The sequence below is a fragment of the Apus apus genome, chromosome 4, assembly GCF_020740795.1.
Source record: "Apus apus isolate bApuApu2 chromosome 4, bApuApu2.pri.cur, whole genome shotgun sequence".
Taxonomy (NCBI): Eukaryota; Metazoa; Chordata; class Aves; order Apodiformes; family Apodidae; genus Apus; species Apus apus.
In genome coordinates this window covers 29,556,139-29,573,257 of record NC_067285.1, presented here as the reverse complement: position 1 = coordinate 29,573,257, position 17,119 = coordinate 29,556,139, and the positions used below count along the sequence as shown (strand labels likewise).

General features: G+C 38.3%; 1 long non-coding RNA gene across 1 annotated transcript in view; it reads left to right on the top strand.

Annotated features, from left to right (window-relative positions):
- Positions 1-16,177, top strand: part of LOC127383861 (uncharacterized) — a 144,828-nt gene extending 128,651 nt beyond the window's left edge. The window contains exon 3 of the long non-coding RNA XR_007889321.1: positions 16,104-16,177. This is a non-coding gene — a long non-coding RNA (uncharacterized LOC127383861). The remainder of the gene's footprint in view (positions 1-16,103) is intronic.
- The last annotated feature ends 942 nt before the right edge of the window (positions 16,178-17,119 follow it).

The window sequence follows — 17,119 nt, the reverse complement described above, 5'->3', positions numbered from 1 at the left end:
TCAGTTTAGGTCAGTCTTCAGGTCAATAGCACAAAGAAGAAACTACAGTGATGGAGCTGAATTTCAGTGAGTGTTCAGGCTTTCTTGGACCTGAAACTTACTGAAACTGGGAGAGAAAAAAATTAATTCTCAGGCAGAATTACAGTGGCTTTTGTGAATGCTTGTAGCCTGATCTACTATTGTCTGAGAACAGCCGTGTCAGTGTATCTGTGGATTAATTAACACAGAGAGAAAGGCTGAGATGATATGAGTAAAGATGATATGAGGCTTGTTTCACCTAGAAGTTCACAGGAATCTGACAACAGCTTTTTAATAACCCACCTAGTCACCGATCTGCACTTAACTTCAAATAGAAGTGCTATATTTGTTTTAGCATTATATGGAATGCTTTTCCCCTCCTCTTTTTAAATAGAAGCTTCAAAGTTGTCAGACCTAAAATGACAATAACACTAAAAATTGTGTGGCATGGAGTTTCACACCAAATGTTACAAAGGGAATAAAATCATCTTGAAACACAGCACTTGCAACATGAAAGGTCACCTCAGCCTGTTTGAGTGATTCATGCAAGATACAGTCAAGGTTTATTTAATCCAAGTTTTTCCTATAAATATAAAATTCTTAGTATCTACAACAAAAATTATTCCAGAAATATCTTTCTGATACCATCCTCTTATTGGGAAACTCCTTGGAGATTGTTTAGGTGTTATTCTACCAGTGGTAAGCTGTCTGGTTATATTGATACCGCACTCCTCATCTGTCTCAGGAACCATGATGAAGGTGATCTGCCTTGTTATTTACCCTAGGGTGGAGGCTGTGTGGAAAGCAAAATGATTCTATGATGTGCATGTAGGTACTTGTGAACCATCATCAGATGTATATTTACTTTCAGGCTCAGCAGCCCCAGCAACCCCTTTCAATGAACTTTCCCTAAATACAAAAGGAAATAAGCTAATTGACTTGAGACTGTTTTTACCATTGAGAGATTTTTGTCTTTGGCTAATATTTGTACCTTTTGATATGCAAACGTCCAAAAGAGACTTCTGGGCCTTAACCCCAGGATTCTCAGGCTTTTGGTTTTGATAAAACTAGGCAGTTTTATGATAGTTAAATGTTTTGAAGAAAATGAAGTCATTTTTTGCTCCCCTCTTCACTTTTTTGGCATTTCAGGCCCTTTAACGCTTCTCCAGGAGAAGGAAGAAATTAAAAAAATTATCAAACTGCTGTTGAATGAAGCCTTGAATGAAGCAGAGTGGGGAGAACAGAATACTTATGTGCCTGATAAGTGTCTATGTTGCTGAAAGCTAAAATTCTGAAATGGCAAAACAAGGCGTGGAGGTCTTATCTTGTATAAAGGATGATGATACACACTTGTTCTAGTGAAATCAGTGTGTTAGGCTGACTTCAGGCTCTGACTTACCCAGGACTTGATTAATACAACAGATTACATGCAAAATAGTTCATATGATGAAAACTGGAATAGTTGTCTGTGAAAAAAATAAAAGCAATTGATAGTCCCCTAAGCAGCCTATGAGAAAGGTTCATTGAATTTAATCCCTTCTACATGGATTCAGTGATGTGGGACTACTTAGGGAAACCCTTTTACCAGTCTGTAAGGAGACCTCAGTGAATTCACAGGCATGTGCTAGGATTCTAGCTGTTCATAGCAAACAGCAATTGGAGATTAATACACCTCAGACAGTTAAATTGCCAAGCTCAGCAAATCTGTGAAAAGGCAAAAGGCAAATATGTTCTGCAAAATTTCCTCCTTGTCCCCCAAATGAAAACGCTGTCTTTCCTCTTTCTCTTGGTGTTCTGATCTGTCACACACATACAGCTAAGACTAGGACCAGGGACTTGAGTGCTCTGTTAATCTGGCTGAAGTAGTTTAATACAGTGCAAACCCCTGTGTTCTCCCTGTCCTTTGGCAAGAAGATACAATGTCTGTAGTTGGATTAGTAGAAAGGAGCACATGCAGCACCTCAGCTATGACTACAGCAGCTCCTGGATAATTGCAGACATCTTGTCATTGACGTTCAGACTAGTTAGGCCAGTGAGTTCAGACCACATTGGTAAAGGAGCCTGTGAGTGGGAATGGCTGAGATGTTTGCAAGCATTTGTTTCTGCTGCTTTTCTTCTGATATGCAGGAGGTCAGTAAAGGAGCAGGAAGGTCAGCAGGGTATGAGAACATCTTTAAATACTTCAGCTAGTTTCACTGGAGCTCAAGAGTCAAGCCCTAGGCTTTATCCTTGAGGGCTTGATCAAATTGCCTGTGGTTTCAAGGTCTGTCTTCAAGATATTTTTTCCTGAATTGCTACTTTTTAAAGAAAAGTAAGAACATTACAAATTAGGATTAAAAAATACACTCACACCACAGGATATTTGCAGGTCATTTTAAACACTTCTCTTCCAAACCTCACTTAAAGCAAATGGCAAACACAATCAGTAAAAAAAAGGATATTTTTTTTGTTTGGTTTTGTTTATTTGCTTGCTTTGGTGTTTTGTTTGTTTGTTTTTTAAAAAGAAACACTAATTTTCACTGACTTAAAAAAAAATAAAGAATTCCCCCTTCTTTTAGCACAACACATCTTCACTCATGTTTCTTGTTTAAAAAAGAATGAGTAAATATAAAGAAGTGCAAAATTTTCAGCTCCATGCAACATCATCTTGGGGAATGTCCCATCTCCTGATTTCTGCTCTGTTGGCTGATCTGATAATGCTAGGACAATAGGAATCTGTGGCCAGGGATTTATGGTTTGGACTACAGCAAAGGATGGGCATCTATGTCCAACCCCTTAGCATTGGTTCTCTCCTTCAGGGAGTAAGCAGAGAAAGAAAGCTATCACTTTCCCTCTAGTTTTCTGTCTCCAAGAACGCTTGGGTAGAGTTCACATACTTCTCATTGCCACCATGTTTCAAAGATGCATCATGCCAGGCAGAATTATGATGAAAAAGACCAAAAAGATGGTGTCTTCCTTTTTGGTAGTTACCTGACTGGGGAGAGGGCTGCTATAGCATCCCCTGATGACATAGATGTTTCTCATCCCAGAGCAGATGAGATTATTTTGAGAGACTGGAGAGTGTAAGAGGAAACAAGCTGCTAGTATGGTGTGGAAATCTGGTTATGGGTTGTAGAAACAGCTCTTAATTTTCAGAAGATGTACAGAAAAATGGCCACAACTCTCTGTAGTGCCAGTAGCTGCACAAGGCATCACCAAGAGGAAACTCTTACCCCTAGGATACACTGTAGATTGCAAGAATAGCTCCTCTTCTGTCTTGGCCAAGAGTAGCAAAATCAGGATCTGAGATGGTAGAGTTGCAGACTCAAATGTCTGTCTAATTAAGATATTTCACATAGATTTCTGCACTGCTACAATAAAAAAATACAGCTTTTGGAAATGTGGATATAACCCCTCACTCCTACATTCATAAAGTGATGAGACAGCTTTGCCTTTTTCCTTTCTGATGCTGTTCCTCTAATCTAACCAGAAGGGAAAGAAGTTGGTGGAGATAATCCCTTGAGAGCACAGTATTTAGCACTTTTTTGGCAGGTGATATTTACCCTGTTTTAAGAGGATTAGACACAGTCACAGTTCAGAGTACCCGGCTGGTATCTCCAACATCAGCGATCAAGCCTTCTTGCACAGTCTTTGCTCTTTCACCCAGCTCTTTTGGAACACTGGGGACCAGTCCTAGTTCATTCTCTCTGCCAGGCCAAATTTTTTTTCAAAAAGTGGGAGGGGGAGAGAGAGAAACTCTAAAAACAAGCCACTTCAGTGTCATTGTATTGAAGTTGCTATAAAGGTATGCCAATTATTGTTATGCCAATTGTGCTTCAGCTTTCCAGCTGTAAGCTCTCTTGTTTTTCAAGCCTGGTCCTACTTGTAACATTTTAAAAACACACCATGGACAAACCTATTTTAAGGTGTCTTACACAACAGTGTAAGATGCCAGGAGAAAAATAAACAGGCAAGTAGGAGAAGCAAAAGGGATTTTCATTTTGGGCTTGTTACTTATTTATTTATTTTTAATTTAATTTTTATTTGGAGTGGAAAGTGTGTGTAGTCATATGGAAAGTAAATTAAGACAGCTCACTTGTAGGTGTTAAAGAAACACCTCATTTTCCTGAAGGAGGTGGCTGTTGAGAGATGATAAATTCAAATGCTTTTTCAAGCCAGACTGCAGCCCAGAATTGCTCTGCTGCCTTGTGTAGGGGAGCAAGGGCAGAGCTCCCTCCAGCCCCAGAGGTAGTGGTAGGGGCAGAATGAGCCCAATTCTGTTTCATCTGTGGAGGTAGGTCTGCCACAAAGCACAGAGGAGAGGGGGAGCCACCTTCAATTTCTGTATTCTTTCTTTGCTTCTTCTAAATCTTTTGCACTTACTCCTCTTTTTCCCTCCAGCTCAGCTACCGCTCCCCAGGTAATGCTCAACTGGCAGCTGTGCCAGGTAAAAGACTTGGTAGGAGTGACTGAGACCATGTCTGTATCAATGACCCTTGTGGCTTTTATCTACTTTATTGAAAGGGAAACTAGTATTATTCAATCAGTTATCTGAACTCATGAACTCATGAATGGGTAATGAGTGTAACACTGCAGTTCTTGCTTAATGTACACTTCATAAGTCAGACCTGCACTAAAGGACAGTGTTCAAACACTTGCAGATTCTCTTAAAGTTGTTACAAAAAGGAAAAAGAAAACCTTTTTCTCACTGTTTTTTTCTCAAAAGCATTAAAAAGGAAGCTGATTGGAAAAGAAGACTAGAGTTTAGCAGACAAACAGATGAGGGATTAAGCTCACGGCAAAAGAAGAAACAATTTCTACTGCATGTATTCCTTGGTCTAGGTCAATTGCTTTTAGCAAATGTGTCAGATGTTTGAGGCAGTGCACACCTCCTATATTGTATAAGAAAACTGGGATTTGAAGCCAATTTTGATTTTAAAACCTTGTATATTAGTCCAAGTTCTGTGCTAGTGTGAAATGACTGCTACAAAAAATGGCAATATTGTCTTTTATGCATGTGTTTGCTTTTCCAGCTGCTAGAGTAAACATTGTGTGCCATCAAATTTCAGCCTGGGGATTAAACCTGAACTCAGATTATATTTTATTTTTACTTCCTTATCCCTTAGCTTCATACTAACTGTGGAACTGGCGCCTTGAGGCCAGGTCCACTCAGTTATTTATTGTGGCACATAATAATTAGGCACCTGACTTAGCAACCTCAAGCTTGTGCAAGGTATTTCTGTTTGATATATGGAGCATTAGCAGTTTGTTGTTTCAGAATGGGAAAAAAGGCAGAGGGTACACTGAGCAGGGAATTTTAGCCAGATTTCATCAGCCAGAGAAATAAGGATCCTGGAAAAGTTTTACTACCCATCAGGGAAGTGACACATATGTTGTCAAAACTAAAAAGATATTATGGAACTTCTAATTCAACTTTCACTTTTTTCTGGCTTTCATTAGGTCACTTCAGCCATCCTGGGGTATATTTTTGCACCCACGTAACCTGCCTATTTAAACTTTCAGCACAAATTTCATATGCTGAAATTATTTTCTTAAATTGTCCAAATTTGAAACAATGGAATGAAAAATGTCTTGCATTAGCTAAAACATGTATTTTTCTATTAAATGCAAATATTTTCAGCTTTTCTTGGTATAAGTACACTTCTATTGCAAGATCACTCTGAAGCAAAAGCTTAATTAAAAAAAAAAAAAAATTACTTTAGCTGGCTTTTAAAATAACATGTAAAGAAAGCCAACATTTTGAAATTTGTCCCCCATACCCCCTCTTTCTTTTGGCTTGACAGCTACTGCTTTGGTAAAAACTTCCACATAGCCATAACTTCATTATGAATTAATAATAATGACATAATTTTATTGTCATAATTCTTCTAAATTACATTAAACCTTTTTCAGATAAAAAGTTGTTGGTATAATAATGGTGATTACAAAAGCATATAGTACATTTAAAAGGTATTTAGTGGGCATTTTTATTGCTATTTGCATTGTTGCCCCCTTTTTTGTACTGGTCAGTGTTGCTGACAGTGGGAATAAGTGTATAAAATGAATGCAGAATTATGGGTTGAGTTGAGTGGGTGAGACTGTGCTAAGCATGTTGTAAGTTTCCAAAGGAAATCTTTTAGCTCTGACACTAGCCAAGCTTATAGTATGAGTTAGCCACAGGGATGTTGGAGGAGCTGGTGGTCTTGTTAGGGGAGCTCTTTAGGGGAATGCAAACATTCATCTCATTTGCCAGATAGGAAATGAATAGACTGAGTAATTTTGGCTCTCTGCCTCAGTGAAAATGCCACATGTACTTGGATCTCTAAGGGTACTTTTTGTGCCCAAGCTTGAAACACCGCTAAGTTCAATAAGGGATCTAATGTATATAAATGTACATTTCATGTTCCCGCCAGTGACTTTAGAGCAGGGCTGTTGTGAGTCAAATCCAGTCCCCATGTGCAGAACAGCATATGTGTGTTGCCTTCGGAAAGGCAAGGCGACCTGGTTCAGGAACGGCACGGCGACCAACCCCTGGTCGCTCGGTCCATATGCACACAGACACCAATGTGGTGGATGGCAAAATGGCGTTTATTGCCATGCGGCATGGCATTATATAGCTTGAGTAACGTCACATCCGTTTTGCTAACATCACAGTCTATACACTATTGGCTGTCCCGAGGGGGGGGGGGAGGACCCTGTCTTTCCGTACAGCACGAGATCTTCCGGCCACCAGACCCTGGCTACATATGTGCTCAGGCTATCAGCATGAGCATAGGATCAAGTGAGGAACAACAGTGTTGCGGTCTTTCCTTGCTCTGTGGCCTGTCTAATTAATCTCTTCGGATGTTATGTTCTTGGGCTCTAAAAGGAGGATAATAATGATAATTATTTACCTGAAATGGGAGTTGTACAGCTTAATGAGGCAATGTTTGCAAGGTTTTAATCTACAAACTAGTCACTGAAAAGAGGATTTGAGGTGCCAAGGTAGTGACACAAAGTACATGATGCATATAGCCTTTATATCACTGGGTGATGATCTGTCAGCACTGCAGAAGAAAAGGTGCTATCACTAGCCAAAGTCTCACATAATTATTAATTTAATATTGAGTTTTATATCTTCTGAACTGGGGGTGGCATCTTTGCAGATGCACCCTTCCCTGGACATTGATGGGAATTAAATATGCACCCTCTGGTTACCCTAGCCTGGGCAGGCAGCCCCTGTGGTGCTGAGCTCTGCCTGGGGCAGCTGAGGAGGTGCAGCTAGGCAATTTTACTCCTGTGCTTTAAATGAGAGCTGATTTTCAGTATTTTGCTGAATATGAGCTTTCAGAATAAGCCTGTTCAGTGGCATGCCCCACAGCTGATCCACAGCCATGATGCTGGATTTTGGCTGGCAGCATCCTTTCACTGTCAAAATGCATGAAGGAGCACCAGCAGGGCCCTGGCTCTGCCTTGTGTGTTTCCTCTCTGGCTAGAACCAATGTCACAGCAATGCAAACCAGAGCACGGAAGCGAAATGAGCCCTGAAAATGTTAGTGGCATACAAACTTCACTTTACTGATATGAAATTTTCCTCAATTTAAATAGATTTTTTAATGTAGAAGCTGTGTAGACCAAAAGAATTTATCCAACTGTTCTATCATGCCAGGCAGCCTGCTCATATTCAGTTAATTTGACATCCTGCAGTGTCAGACATAAAATAAGTTAGGACCTAGGAAGAATAATTGGTCAACAGAGACAGGCAGGACTTGACTAAGGAGACCCTGGCAGCGCCCTGGAAGTGGCAAATGAATTCCACCTGGGTCCAGCACTGGGGTCACAATGAAACAGAGGATTTTCTTGCCATTTTAGAAACACATTAGTGCTACAGGGAATGACAATCCTCTGGGCCAAGGGACATGGGCTTCCTCAGAAAACACCAGGTCAGGAAGATTAACAGCCACGTGGGGAATATATGTGGACACCTTGTAGAGTGCAAGCTGAAAAGAGCTGCTATACATCTCTGCAGTAACCTGCTACCTTTGGGTGAGCAGCAGGCACTGGCACATGTGCTGCCTGTGTGACAGGAAGAGGCCACATGGAGCCACCCTGTTCTGACACTGGGAGAAGCAGGGTAGCCCACCTTGCTCAAGAAGGAGAAGCCAAGGAATTTCACCTGTTCTGCACTTTCTTTCCTTATATACACTGAGCATGGGCCTTCTCTTCTTCACAGTGCATAGCACTGTATTTTCCAATTTAAGACCTTGACCTGAAGCTGTTTCAAATCAATAGGAACATTTTTAGATAGCAGCATAATTTGAATGAAGTCTTTATTACATTTGCTTCTCACGTTTCTCCAAAATTCCCTCATAATAAATTCTTGAAGCTGGAGTCTGATTTCTTGTCAAAAGATCATAGGAAAAAAAGAGGTTTTCATAATCCAAAGTCAAGAAAAACATAATTTCTTTCTAGTTAGAAGTTTTGTTGAAATTTTCCCTTCTTTAGTGTCTTCATGAATTAAGATGCACCCACCAAAATCAGCCTCTTTATTTTTACTGTGCATTTAAAATGTCTGTTCATTCATAAGATAATTCTATCTGATCTGACCTGAAAGCAACCTCTCTTTCATTATACAAATAACCATGCAAGTAAATGCACAAATACTATAAAAAAATTCTTCTGTCATTCCTGACTAGGAAATACCAACTACATTCAGGCCAAAAGCTAACCAAGTGGCCAGATTCTAAGAAGCTGAGTCTTTCTGCTTTGTTTTTCCCTTGATCAAACCCCTGTGAAGAATCAGTGACCTTTCTGCTCTGTGTGTGTCCCACAAGCTTTCTTCCTTCTCCTTTGTTGTACTGGACATAATCTAACAGAACTTTTTAATGCTTTTGCATGCTGAATATCCAGGATGTACCATTAAGCACCAGGCAGGGAGAGTTTTGGACTTGACTAGGAGAGTGCCAAGTCTGGTTTAATTTCTATTACTTGGCACAGCATCTGGCAGAGGATGGACATTACTGAATCCTTCTTCTTGTGTCCCTCTCACTTCTTACCAGGGCAGCAGCCATCTTGTTAGGAACTGGAGTGGATCTCTCAGATGGAGACCTGTGTTTGTAAAGACAAAACTAACCTTAAGATCTTTCTCTTTTCTTTTGTTGCATGCTGGTGAATACAACACGGGTTTGAAAACATGATTCTCTTCCTGCTAATAGACTGCAGGTCTCATCTGTCTTGCCACTCATGACTCCACTATTGTCTGCATGTATACCATATAAAATATAAGGAAAATAAAGACAAGAGTGAACCTCATGCATGTGTCACTCATTGGCTATTTTTCTGTTTAGAGGAAGTTTGGCCTGGATGAAAAATATTGTCTGTAAGTACCTGGAAAATCTTACAATCCTACTGGTCTAGTTTAAGATTTTAGAAGTATTAGAGAGTAAAGAATTTAGAAGTATATTTTTAAAAAACACACCTAGACATCCAGCTATTAGTTTAGTAAGAAAGATGTCAGGGAAGAAACCTTTCATAAATTAGCAATGAGATTTATATCCTGAGCAGCTTTCAATGCAGTGTTAGCAGAGAGTCTGAGATGTTGAGATCAACAATGAACAAACAACAGGGAGAAATACTTTATTTCTTTCCTAGAATTTATTTTTTTGAAGTCTTTATGCTCTTAATGATTTATTGTCTAGTTCTATGCTCAGGAAATTATAAACCTATCATGAATTTTCATACCAGAGATTCATACTTTATAACTACTAGTTTTATTTATTTCATGATTTCCAGCCTAAAATCTGTAAAACAATCTTAACTTCTCTCCTTTCATTGGTTACCAGCAGAAATAAAGATTATGCAGGCCAGATTAGAAAGACACATATAAAATTTAACATAGAAAAAAACCAACAAACAACACCAAAACAAACAAACAAGAGCTTTAGGAATTATTTTTTTTTTCTTTAAGTGTACCTACTGGCTTCACTTCTGGCAGAAATCAGTGCACTCTGGGACTTCTCAAAACATTTCAAGTAAATAGGAGGGACATGGAGTGAAAAGAATGTTTAATCAAGTCAGGTTTACCTGCAAACCTATAGGCTCATCTGGGCTCTTCCCAGACTGCTGAAGGACGAAGGAAAGGATTAGATAGAGTGATTTTTATATCACAGGTCCTCTTTGAGCTGTGAGCTGCCCAATTTTCAATCCCAAAGGAGGGCTAGCTCTGCCAGATGTCATGCTTTGGTTGGGTAAGTCAAGTTTGCTGAAAAAGTAGGGGTTTGTAAATATGGCTCATTTTCATTGAAATTGCAGAAGGGATGATTACACTGGCAGTTTAGCAGACGTACAAGGGGGCACTGACTTTCAGAAGACATTTTTCCAAGCTCTTTTGTGTACAAAGCTATTTAACTAGATGGGTTTTTTCGTGCTGTTTTCATTTTTTTGGTTATGTTTTTTTGTTTTTGTTTTGGTTTAGGGGTTTGTTTCTTTTATAAGTGATACCCTAAATTGGATGTAGCCATTTTGTATGGCTCTTCTTGCTGTTTCTGTGACTGATGTATTAAAAAGAGCAATAACTCCCAATTGGAGGCCCAGCTGGAAATGAGGAAATGCTCATCTGATCTATGCATACTAGTGGGGAGGAGAGCAATGATGCTATCATGTCTCTGTAAAAAGAAGCTCCAAACATTAGACTAGAGGAAGAAGGGAGAATGACTAAGTACAGATAACCTGTCCAGCCTTTGGAAAAGGTAGTGCTTAATAGTACCAAAGCCTGTGCTGTAATTAGCCAGAAGTGAAGACAAAGACTGGGCTCAAGATGATGATATTGAAAGGAAAGATTATGTGGGAGAAAGTGAGGTTTCCTGAGAATAATGGCCAGATGCTGAAATACACATTTATTTATTTATTTATTTATTCAGAGGCCATAGCTTATTCTTTTCTTTAATATTGAAAATTTTGCTCATCTCCTCAGCTAATCAAAGTAGTAGCAAATCAGGGATGCAATAAAGACAGTTATACCGAACTGTTGGTTGTGTTGTTGTTTGTTGGTTTTTTTTGTGAGAGCTGTTTTGTTGAAACTGGAATGTCCTTGCCCATTATTACTAAAAATATTAAGTAAATAAATTAATAAACGGAGATGTGCAAAACCCAAAGGCTGGCTGTGTGCAGCACATGGTTCACCTGCTGGGCAGGATCCATTATTCTGAACTGCATTCACTTTGTCTTCAGGAGCAGTCTGCAGAGATGTCTTATTTTAAAGTGGAAGTCAAATCCTCAAAGTCAGAGATGTTCAGTTAATTGGAACTGTTCTTTTCTGACCAGCCATCATTTCTTGCGTATTAGGAGGTACACAGAAGTACAATACCAGGAGAATTCTTCTCTTTGACATCCCACAAATCAGTAACATCTGTATTCCAACTTCATCTCCCTGTATTGGTTGCTGCCTGTGTCTTTTTTTTTTTTTTTTCTGGTGGGGTCACTGCCATTGCTATTGTTTTAATTGCAGCTGATGAGTTGTGGGCTTTTGAAATCATTAGAGGTTCCATTGAACTCTAGAAATGGAATAACATCATTTCTGCCTTGCTGTTCTTAGTGTTCCGTGAAAATGAAATCTATACAGACTTAATTACATTTTATATCTTATGTGTTGTTTTAACTGAACTAATATTTATGAATATAACTGCATTTAAAGGAAGGACCCCCTCTGTGTTGTCATTTCAAGTTACTCAAATCAGAAAAAAAAATTCCTTTCATTCAGATGTTTAGTGACACATTCATATGTGGCCACACTAACAACAAATTAAAATTATTTAAAATTAGGGTTTTCTGCTAGAAAGTGTTTTTCTCATTCCAGCCAAAGACAAAATGCAACCTCAAATTTCTGTTCTCTTTTGTACTAAGGGGATGAGACTTGTGGATGGGTGTAGGAGGAAGGAAGCAGCTGATGACAAGCTTAAGGAGGAAAGGAGACATTTTGTGGAGTCTATTTTAAAGCCTTGAGTCACATCCTTTTCTTAGGGGACACTCCAGTTTCTTGTTTCTGGCCACAGCCTTGAAGCAGCTCTTGAGCAGTACAGGTTGTGTGTTTGGTTTCAGTTATACTTTGATTTCAGTTCTCTGACCTACCCTTGTCCATTAGTTTTAAGTTTCACCTTTGAATTCCTAAATGTTTAAACATTGTAAATGAAGTGGCTGTAGGCATTTAACTAAAAACTATTAACAAGTTCATCTGATGTCTTCTGCCTCTGTTTAAGTGGCTGTTTACTGAAGAAAAAATAAATAAATAAATAAAAGACAAGTGTGTGTTAGCAAAAGCTAACTGTGCATTTTCATAACCGAATACATCTGTCAATTATGAAGCCATTCTTGAGGCACTCCCTGAACCTTCTCTGACCTGTCTTCTGACCCCCTTATAAGCTGTCAGACTTCTATTTTGAAAAATTGATTTTTTGCACTTTTGTCCAAACTAAATCTTTAGAATGTCTGAAGGTACTGCCAATCTTACAGCCACCTTATGCTGGAAAGTGTAACCATTATAAATTAAACAAAATCCATGAAGATGACTACCCCGCTCCTCCTAAACAGTTTGAAAGAATCATGAGTTCAGAAAGTTTTAATAGACAGTTGGGATGTGGAAAAAGTATAAACCCCTATCCCTCCTCCAGTCCTAGATTTTTATATACAAGACCAGGAGAGGATGAAGGGAAGATCCTCTAATCTATTTCTCAGCTTTTTGCTGTCAAAGGTGAAGAACTTGTTTTAGTTTAGCAGCCAGCACTGCCATGACTTCATATTTTGCAATAAAGCTTCTGACTGTTGTAGCCCATCTGTATTGAATTCTTTAGTAAACAGAGAAGTCTCTGATGCATCAAGCACCCTTGCTTGCCCTGCCTTTCCCTGCTGCAGAGCCCTGTGTCCACATGCTGCAGAAATCAAGGTTTAGTATCTGTAATACCTCTAAGGCCCTGCTTGAAAATATTGGACTATGACTTGCAATTTTAACTCTACCACTTCCTTGTCATTCTTAGTTTAATATTAACAGCTAAGTAATAGTTAGCTGTTAGTCCTACTAACTGTACTTTTTAGCAAATGTAATGGCCAAACTAATTTTTAACCTGACTGCCCTCTCTGTCCCACTTTTAGCTTCATACCTTTGTTGGTTTTTTCCTTTTTTACTTTCCTTTATCACCTTTGTAAGCAGCTGAAGTAGACTTTTTACTTTTAAAAATCCAGTGTCTTACATTTTACATTGAGCTAAATCAGGAAGGGAAAAAAACCCAACCTGACCTGAAAACAATTCTTGCTTGATAAATAAATTCCTATCTCTTCCAGTAGAAGAGAGAGGAAACCAAACTACAATTAATTTAACAAATTTTCCATCTTAATGTTTCAGGGGAGATTGATGCTGTTTACACAACAGGGGAACTTGCTTACCTTTGTTCCAACAGCTGCTGTTAGTTAGCCAGATGTGACCCAAGAGATGCCTTAAGCACTTTTTTGTTTAATTGGGCAATGTATCTGTTCTGAGTTATGTAAGGTGTGTCTGACAAACATCTGCCAGTAGCACAATTGTTTCTGCATTAGAAACATGCGAATAGATTTCCCCTGTTACCGGCATCTTCTGGAAACTTTTCAAACATATTAGTGAATATTCAAAAACGTTTCTTCCATGAATATTCTATTTCCTTTTATTTTCTTCTCTCAGCATCCTTTATCAGCACAGTGATTTACATTAAAACTGAGATGATGCAGGCATTTTTCCAGTTGGTATTGCTTCCGCTGATGCTATTGTTGTTGGTGGTGCTTTCTTTTTTTAATGTCTCACCTTTACTCACTCACCTTTACTACTTAACTAAAATTTACACTGCCCTGGCTGTAACATCTACTTCTGGCATCTGTTTAGCATGCTGATATGGCTACCCATGCTGCTCCTAGTTTAAAGGCTGTGCCACTGAACTTATGAATGAGTTTAGAAAAGCAGACAATGGACAACGAGAATTTTGGGGTTTTTTGTTGCTTGGTTGTTGTTGTGGGTTTTTTTGTGGGATGATTTGGAATAGTTACAAATGATGAGGCTTACAGAGAAATGGTATACTTTACCTAAACAGAGCATCTAAAAGAAATAAGCTGCTGATTTCATTTTTAATTTTTTTTTTTTATGTTATAATTTGATTTGAAACCAAACAAATCCAGCCTTCAGAGTATAGTTTTCTGTATGCTGAGTTATGTTCACTTAAATCCATACCTTCTGGCATTACAATTTACAGCAAGCTGTAAAAGAGTTTTCTGAATTAAATTTTCAGGATTGTAGAGAAGCAAATTCAGTAATCCCTACCGCAAAAAAAAAAAAGGCTAAAAAAAAAAATTCTATCCCCACCTAAATAAGTATATAATATTTTTGTTTTATAACAAATCTCTGTAGAAAAGGTTAAGATACCTTTCTAAATATACCCATCCTGAAAGAGATGGGCATAGTTCAATTCTAAAATATTTTACTTCTGCAGTAGTTATAAAGCGGCACTACCATAGCCCATGGTATTTGGCCACAAAGCAATGAGCTGGTTTATGAAATACATGCTCTCATGTAAACAGATAATGCATAGGTACTGGCTGAAAGTTTTCTTCCTCACTGAAGAATCCAGCTTCACTTATATTTCATTCCAGATGACTCCTCTTGATGGCAGAAAGAAGCCTATGGCTGGCTTCCACACTATCCTAACACTGCCAAAGGAAAGCTTTTTCATTCTTTTTTTTGTTGTCACTTGCAGGACACTTTGTGGTACCAATCAAGCATTTCTGCTTCTCATGTAAAAAAGTATGGAGGGAATTAAAACAGGTCTGTCTTTCCTGGGGAAATGTAAGACACAGTTTCCCATAGCAAATACTTGACAAGTAACAAAACAGCTACGATAGTCTCAAAATAATTTGTGTTGAGGTAGACAATCCATCCTTGTCAGGCATTTATACCTTCTGCCACAGCCATGGTAAGCAGCTTATCTATCCAATTTGCACTCATAGATATGGGGTCTTCAGGGAAGAAAGCATTGCATTGTGGCTGGAGCAGCTGTGGTACAGAAGCCTTCCTGCAGCATGAATTTATACTTATTGTCAGAGCTGAACTACAATTCTGTTGGTTGAGAAGTTGTACAGTAGATTAAAATAAGAGCTGGGAAGACTGAGGGAAAGTCTTAGCTGTTTCTGACACAAGGGCAAAAAGGCAATTACATGTATTCTAGTTTGAAACTCTGGAAAGTGCTGATATGGTAAAATGCTGTTATACACTGATAATCACCAAAGCTTTGCTGCTGTTTTTCTATTGATTATATACTCTTGGCAATACCTGCATCATCCTTTAAAAATTTTAGTTGGTATATCAAATGTATTCCTTTTTATATTAAAATGTCATTTGTGATACCATCCTAGGACAAAAATATGTTCACTGCTACATAAATGAATTTCAGTCAAATTGCTTGGATATATGCAAACTGAAAATAAGTATCTTTAACCTTTCACAGGGTTTTCCAATTGTTAGACTGAAAAATTCTTTTTCATCCCTGCAGACAGTATTAATTTCCTGAATAAACCAGGAAGCCTTCCCATTTTTTTAGCAAATAATTAAACCACTGATGAATTTCAAGCTGATAGCAAACATTTTGCAGTTCTGTGTGTTTTCACATCAAGTTCAGCCAGAACTTAGTTTATCTTTGAAAAAGAATTTAGACTAAAAACTTCTCATCTGGCCTATGTGGTGTCTAAGTAACAGATCTGTCAAGTTTGAAACTTTTCTTTGAAACCCTTATTCCAAAAGGCGGTTGCTTACTGTTCCACTGATCTGTACATTTCTGCAAATAACTTGGATTATTGACAAAATTTGGAATTGTGACAAAATGATGATTCAGGGTGATTTTTTTGGGGCAGGTGAAACACTATGCTCTCAGGCAAGAGGGGTTCTTATTCCATCTTCTTTACTTGGTGATTGTTTTAGCTAGCTATTTCCAGTTACATAAAGAAAGAGGGATCTCAGCAGGTTTCCTGCATCAGCTAAAAGGAAACACACATGGAAAAGAGGGAAAACTGATAAAGAAATACTGATTTGGGAAAGCTGACTTCATTTCTACTTTTCTTAGTTCTGTCTGTGGCCCTCTGACGAAGGAGCTGTCAGCACAGCATATGTATCCAGTAATCTCAAAATCAGCGAAAGGTAAAGTTTATGATTTTTTTTTTTGTGTGTCAACTACTTATCTTTAAATATAGTAGTAATAGACACAGACAAACTTTTCAGCTGTAGTCTCTGCTGACTTTTCAGATCAAATATTGCAAGATCATATGGAATTTCCTTAGCAGTATTTTTTTAAGCTTTTACCCCTAAATAATTTTTGAAACTGTGTTATAGCTCTCCTTGATTCACAGAGGCAGCAATTTCCTAGTAAATTATCATCATTTCTTGGCACAGTTCATTCAAACTGTAAATTATTAGGCTCTCCTATCCTTTTACACAGGCTGCATGCCTCTTGGATTTTGGCCTGTGTGTCTGTCTCACGTTACTCGTGCTTTGGTGTAGACACAACTTCTGTTTCTGAGACAACCTAGAAGTAAGATATAATACTTGCCTGTATTTTGTGGTGGAAGAGATAGGAGGAAGGAAAAGAAATTAAGGCATTTCTTTCAAAAAGTGTGAGGGGAAAAAAGTTCCACACTCAAGTTGTCTCCTTCAGGTGATCTTAGTACATTTTCTTGAAGCTAGGAGATGAGTTAAAAAGGAAATCTAGCCTCCTTATAAACACTTTCACCATTTCAAGGATTGAGCAAGTGTGCTATAGTGCAAGCATGAGCATGAGCCCTGGCAGTGGCTGTAAAATATTTGTTTAAAATTAGTCACAGAAATAAAGTAACATGCAGCTTTGCTATTACTACCAAAAGTACTCTCTATTATATAAAAAATTAGTAGACCTAATTTACTTTCATTAAGTCACCTGTTCTAGAGAGAAGGAACATGTAAAATAGGGCCAAAACATTGCTGAATATATTACTGTTTGTTATCTCCTAAACACCATTTATAACCTAGTGAGTAGAAGAATCAGGAATAGGTGATGTTGGAAGTATTTTCTGTGTCACCTGGGTCTGAATCCCCAGTGCCTTCCAG